This window comes from Varanus komodoensis, unplaced genomic scaffold (genome assembly GCF_004798865.1).
Source record: "Varanus komodoensis strain SLA01 unplaced genomic scaffold, ASM479886v1 scaffold87, whole genome shotgun sequence".
Lineage (NCBI taxonomy): Eukaryota > Metazoa > Chordata > Lepidosauria > Squamata > Varanidae > Varanus > Varanus komodoensis.
This window is the reverse complement of record NW_025336565.1, coordinates 1,791,301-1,797,623: the sequence shown is the minus strand read 5'-3', so window position 1 is coordinate 1,797,623 and position 6,323 is coordinate 1,791,301. Positions and strand designations below refer to the sequence as shown.

Here is a 6,323-nt window from a genome sequence, read left to right as displayed (position 1 = left end):
TCAGGCCTCGCCGAGCGCGAGCGGAGCGGCTTTTGGAGGTGTCCAGCGACGCCGCGGGGCGCGCGCGATTCCGCAGCCGCCTCTGCCGGCGGGATGCGCCGTTCTTGGAGCGCTGGCGGGGCCTGCGCCTCTGGGAAAGGTCGTTGCCACGCCGAAACATGGATTTTGAAAAGCTCGGGTTTCATGCCTGTTACCCTCTGCCCTCGGTGTGCGCCGAAACCCAAGATGGGGGCTTAGCTTCCAGGGCGGTCGCTTCTCCGCACCCAGGAGCTGCCTCTGGGCCAAGCCCTGGATGCTGCCCGGCCGTGGCAAGTTGCGACCCGTGTCGCTTGCGGTCTGTGGCCTTCAGGGTCTTGTCCTCGGAGTTCTGCAGGCCACCCTTGGCATCTGCGGGGAGACGTCCCGCTGTTGCATGTGGCTCTGATCGCTGGAAAGAGCGCCTGCGGGATAATCAGAAAAAGGCAACTAAAGCCATCGGAGACTTGGCTGAGGTGGGTTTTGCAGGGGAGGTTCTGTCCTGGGGGAAAAGGAACATGGGAAAGGTTAACACAGTGGCATGGAGAAGAAATTAAATGCATTCGCTAATGCAGCCCCACCAGGTATCCGATAACACGGGTGTATGTATGCAAGTCTTGCGAATAAGTTGATAGAGTCACTGGCTTGTTTGCTTCAAAAATGTAACTCTTTCAACCAGTTGTGGCCTAAAAGAGAAATTGGGGACAAGCCTGGAGAAATCCTGCAGCCTGGAGGTTATGACTCTTGGCAAGCATGTTGTTAGGTCTGTGTTTGTTGGTATATTTTGTGCAATGTTTGATTAAGCTTTAGAATTCGATGCTGCAGGATACTGTAGCTGCCATTAAAATAAGAGGAACTTTAAAAGACTTACATGTTAATGGAGGGGAGGTCTGTTGGTAAAAATCAGCGCAGTGGTAATGAGCAGAAGCGTGCTGTTCAGAAGCCATTGATTTCTCATTCCTAAATGTTGTTAGAAAATGCAGCGGTTTTCATAGTGTTGGGATGTGAACTCTTTGGCTTAAAGATCAAGTTTTCTTTAAAATGCAAAATTCTGCCAGGCAGAAAATGGCAAGCTATAAAGCCATTGTACCACAGAAATCGTAACTTTGATTCTCTGGCATTGTAGCGTGGATTTCAATCACCTTTTCTGAAATTAGCACTTAGTTTGCCATGGGATCCTAGCACTATGCTCCTCTTTGGAGGATTGCAAAATGGACAAGGCTGGGAAGTTGTTTCATGTACCTTGGGGCAGGTATCCGATCTTGCAGAGGAGTGGGGCAAATGCTGGCTTCCTTGGTTCCATTATTAAGTTTTAGGCATCTGGGATGTACCCCGTTACCGTGTAGAGCATGGATGTTGGGAGTGAACACTTTCACTTACGGAATCGCCAATAAAATGTGACTTTGGCTATTGGGGTGTTGCAAACGCACCCGCTAAGCTGTTCTTGTCCCACAACTGCCACTGTGGCTTCGGAGCGCAGCCCTGCAGTTCGTGCACAAGCGAACTGTGGAAACTGGTTCGCTCGTGTGTCTGAACTGCTAATGAGTGGCAGGATGGCACAGTGGAACCAGCCCTCGGCAGCGGTGAAGAGGCAGCGCTGGGGACGGCGGGGAGCTCTGTCCTGGGTGAGGTCTGCCAGGCCCCTTTGCAGCAGATCTTAAAGTTGGCCTCGAGAGCAGTTTGCCTTGGTCTGTAGTTGAGCTTGGGCTGAACCGGGGTGGTTCGTATGATGCTCTTGGGGTTAAAATGTTGATTTTGAGCTTTGTGTTTTGTGCCTTTCGGGTTCTGTTGTATGCATCACCTTGGGAGGGCTTACTATAAATAAGGCAACTTATAAATATTTGATAGCAAATCTGTATTCTGTTAGATTGTTGCTCCGCTTTACTTGGTCTGATTCAGCACGCATCAGGATCTAACATGGTAAAATTGCCCGTTTTAGATGCTGGCCGTTAAGATGCTCTAAGCCAGCCCACTTGATCCAGCTCTTTCACTGGAGACCCAGGGTTTTCATAAATGCAAACTGCTTGAAAGCTTAAATGGAATGGCTATATAGAAAGTTCAAATTAAAATGACATGGTGACAGCTAAGGGACTCTGGCACCTGTGATTTTTATACATCCATCTTGCCTCTTTTTCTGCACAACAATAATTTCTCATCTTAGCCTGAGGCTGGAAATACTGTCGAACTCTTAGGTGCCAGTGCTAAAGTTCCAGGTGATTTTAAGACCAGAAGAACCTGATGCAAGCAGAGCAAAGGCATCCTTTGCAGGACCCCGTTCAAGCACTGTTGGTTTCACGTTTGCAAGCCCTGAACAGTCGGTTGTGTTTAAAATGATCAGGGTTATCTTTTCAGTATTCATGCCCAATAAAAATACCAATTGGATGTAAGGTGTGTGTCAAAGGTGACGCTGGCTGATGTGAGAAGGAAGTGGAAACAAATTGTCTGGTATCACAAAAACTCTGAGCCAAATCACACTTCAAGCAGGATCTGATTGCATATCTCTAACTCAGAGGGAGCGCTCTTGGGCAGGGCCCGCCTGCCTTTTCCCAAGTGTCAGCGTTCCTATTAAGCATGCTAGTGGGAAAGAGGGGCTTTGCTGAGGTATTTTATATGTTCAGTTTATTAGCCATCTTATAATTAATAGCTCTCAAGGTGGCACATAGAGATGCAAGAGAAAACCAGTATTCTCAAGACACAGCCAAAAAAATCATAAAGATCTAAGTTTTTTTTTTGCAGAGGTTAACTCATGCAGAAATGCAGCCGTTTTAAGGCTTTCAAGAGTGAATATATGTTGCCAGGGTGCCAAAAAGGCACTGGGGAGGTGCCAGGTAGACCTCATGGAGGAGTGCTCCATAACGGGGGGGGGGGGGCAGCCAGGGCCTGCTCCTGATAGCCATTTGCTGCGCCCCTCTCCACGTGTAGCTGCTTGGAGCAGAGCTGGTGGAGATCTCGGAGGAAATGGGAAGGAAGCAGTACTTGGAAGAGGCAGCCTTTCTGATGGCCCCAAACTCTTCGGGGCTGTAGAAATAAAAGCCAGCATTTGAACTGGGCCTGGAAGCAAACCAAGAGGCAATGCAGATGATACAGTAGGAAAGAAAACTAACTGAAGTTTGCAGATAGTCTTCAGGGGCAGCCCTGTATATACCACGTTGCAGTAATCTAAGCAGGAGGTTAGCAAGGCATTGTTCCCTGGAGCTTAGCTTATCTTTGTCCACTATCAGCCAGCCTAGGTTGCTAAAAGGGGCTTTGTGTCACAGCAGATTTGTCCCTCTAGTACCAGAGATGAATCCATAAGCAGCTGTGAACTAAAAATAGGATCCTTCCATGGACTGCAGCCTCTCCAGAATGGGTTGTACTCCAGATAGACAAACCGCCTCACAATGGTACTACCATGTTAATTGGATTGAGCTTCAGTTAATTGGCCTTTACTTGGCCTATTACCATGTCAGGGCACCACCTCATCGTTTCTGTTGCCTCACCTGATGTGACGTGAGAAAGCATACCGGTGGCCCCTCAGTGGAAACCTCCAGTTGACATGACTTGGTGGTTTCATGTGGGTGTGTTAAATAAAATGAAGGATAAGATGGAGCTTTGGGGCCTCAAAGCATGAATTCAGCGAGAAATCCAAGAGCCCCACCTTTTGGAAATGGTCACTCGGGTGCCGGTGGAGCCACTTGCAGCTCAAGCAGCTTGTTGGAAGGATGCTGCGCGCCATGGCATCAGAAGCTGCCACGAGGCCCCTGCTTCTTTCCTTCCCCAGGGAAAAGGTGGGTTCAGTGCCAAAGCCAGGCCCAAACCTTGATTGAATTGACTGGGGAAACTAGTTCTATCCAAGGTTGCCTATATCTGTTCACCACATGTCTGAGCACCTTGCCAGGAAGGGGGTGCTGGTTCCTGGTCCTCAAGATTTCTTGATTTTTTTCCAGAAATGGCCATGCTTTAAGAACCATAGAATAGGAGAGTTGGAAGGGGCCACGAAGGCCATCAAGTCCAACCCCCTGCAGCGCAGGACCCCAGTGTGCCCCATCCCACTCAGGTGGCTGCCCAGTTTCTTCCTGAATGTCTCCAGTGTGGGAGAGCCCCCCTCCCTTGGGCAGCTGGTCCCACTGCCGCATGCTCTGACTGGGAGGAAGCTTTTCCTCACAAGAGGGGGACGCTCTCTTTAAGGGGCCCTTGTGCGTATGGGGTGCTGAACTACTGGACCTCCGGGCTGCTCCGGCATGGCTTTTTGTCTTCTTATGTGAGAGAAACACACAATCTCTGGGAGTTCCCTTCCCTTTCTAGGTGCAATAAGTACAAAAGGCAAGAGCCAAGCGAGCAGGTGGTCGGCTGAACTCGAATAAGTACCTTCTCAATGTCCTGCATATTAAAACTGAGAATTTTGTAGCTGCATCTGACCAGATGCTGCCCTGGACATCTCCACCTGCACCAGTCTTGGGGCCTGTAAGGTGTCATGGCATGCTAGAGAGGACTTTAACGGCTTTTTCTCCAGGCCAGAATGCAGAGTCCACGCCGCCTTTCTGCGTGGACAGCACTGAGGGGGCGTGGTGGTGAGAAGGACCACTTGCTGCTGCTCCTGCAGACCATCGCTGCCGACCAGGCTCCACAAGGGGCACTCAGCTAGCTGGACGGAGGATGAGCGTTCCTCCACCTCCCTCCCACTGCTCTCCCAGCTCGCTTCCTTTCCCATGCTCAGACGTTCACTAAAGAGCAGATCCCAGCGGGTCTCCCGCCCTTGCAGAGGGGCATGGTTCCTACCGGCCTAGGTTTGAAAAGGAAGTGATCTCTGACTAGGGGATAGATTTGAAATCTGCCAGTCACCCTTGTTTCCTGTACCAGGAATTAGACCTGCTCCAAACCTTGGGACCGCTTGGTGGCTGTGAAGGCATGAGTTGTTCCAGGCATGGCGGCCCTGGATATGACAGTTGGTCAGGATTTCCTGTTCAGGACTCTTCACACCACCCCTGAGGTTGCATTTGCTGGGCTAGGCAGGCGGATGGGTGGGCAGCAGCAGGGATAGCCCACCCAGTGTGATCCCAGATCTGTCCCACGCACCCTGTGCTGGATTCAGGCAGCCCAGAATGACACTGGAGTAGATAAAAAGCCTGGAGAGAGAGGAGGGGAATTCTAATGGACTACAGCAGCTGTTCCTCCCTGTCCCGCTCATCTCTTCAGGGGCTGAATTCCGTGCCCAGAAGAACACTTCTGACGGAGACTCCCTGCTTCGAGCTCCCCAACTGAGGTATTGGAGGGACACGGCATGTTGGCCTCCTCATTCACCGTGAAATCATTAATGAGGAGGGCCTTTTCAGTGGTGGCCTCCCAAATTGTTGGGTGGTCCCCCGGCTGAGGCCTGCCTGGTGCCTGCGTTGTCACATTTTTGACATCAGGTGAAAATAACACACTATTTCCAGGCATCTGATGATACCTAATTGGCATATGAGGGTTTGTGTCTTCCACTTTTAATGAGGTCTAATTTTTAATGAAATTGTTTTACATGCTTAGTCTTTTTTGTATATTGGAATTTTTAGCTGTCTTAATTTGCATACTAGAATCGTGTACTGTGCTTTATTGTGTTGATATTTTTATTGTATCTTTTGTATTTAATTGCTGTGACTTTCCTAGAGAGAGTTGGCTATTGGGCGATACAGAACTGAAATAGCTTGGTTGAAGCACGGCAGTCTTGCAACCAACCAGCTGGGCACTCAGCTACAGCACAAGCAGGGCTGGGGGAAGCCGGCGAGGCCGCCCTGGTTCTTCAGGATGACCGCAAAACCAGGACAGGCTATAGAACAGTGATGGGGAACCTTTTAGATACCGAGTGCCCACACTGCAACGCAAAACCCACGTATTAGTTGCTAAGTGCCAACACTACAATAAAACCTGAAGTATTTGTTTAGCAAAACAGTACACATCCAGTCCAAGCAAAATATACATACATATATATATATATATATATATATATATATGTATATGTATATGTATATGCGCGCGCGCGCTTGCCAGCGCACTGACCGGCCATGCGAAAGCTCGGACGAGTCAAAGCTACTGAGTCCAACCATCAAAATCATGGCGGGACTCCCCGTTTTTCTAACCCTGACCCTACCCTGGTGCACAAGCCTAACCCTAATATGGGGGTAAAGTTCCACTGGAAATAATGAGATTTTGAAAAAGCCTCCCTGAGTAGCTTTTCTGCACAGCTCATCCTTTCTGCCCATTGTAAACACATTCCAACCATCAAAATCATGCCAGGACTCCTCATTTTTCTAACCCTAACCCTACCCTGGTGCACACCCCTGACCCTAATA

General features: G+C 49.5%; 1 protein-coding gene across 3 annotated transcripts in view; it reads left to right on the top strand.

The window, feature by feature from the left end:
* Positions 1 to 6,323, top strand: part of GIGYF1 (GRB10 interacting GYF protein 1) — a 23,323-nt gene that overhangs the window by 374 nt on the left and 16,626 nt on the right. The window lies entirely within an intron of this gene.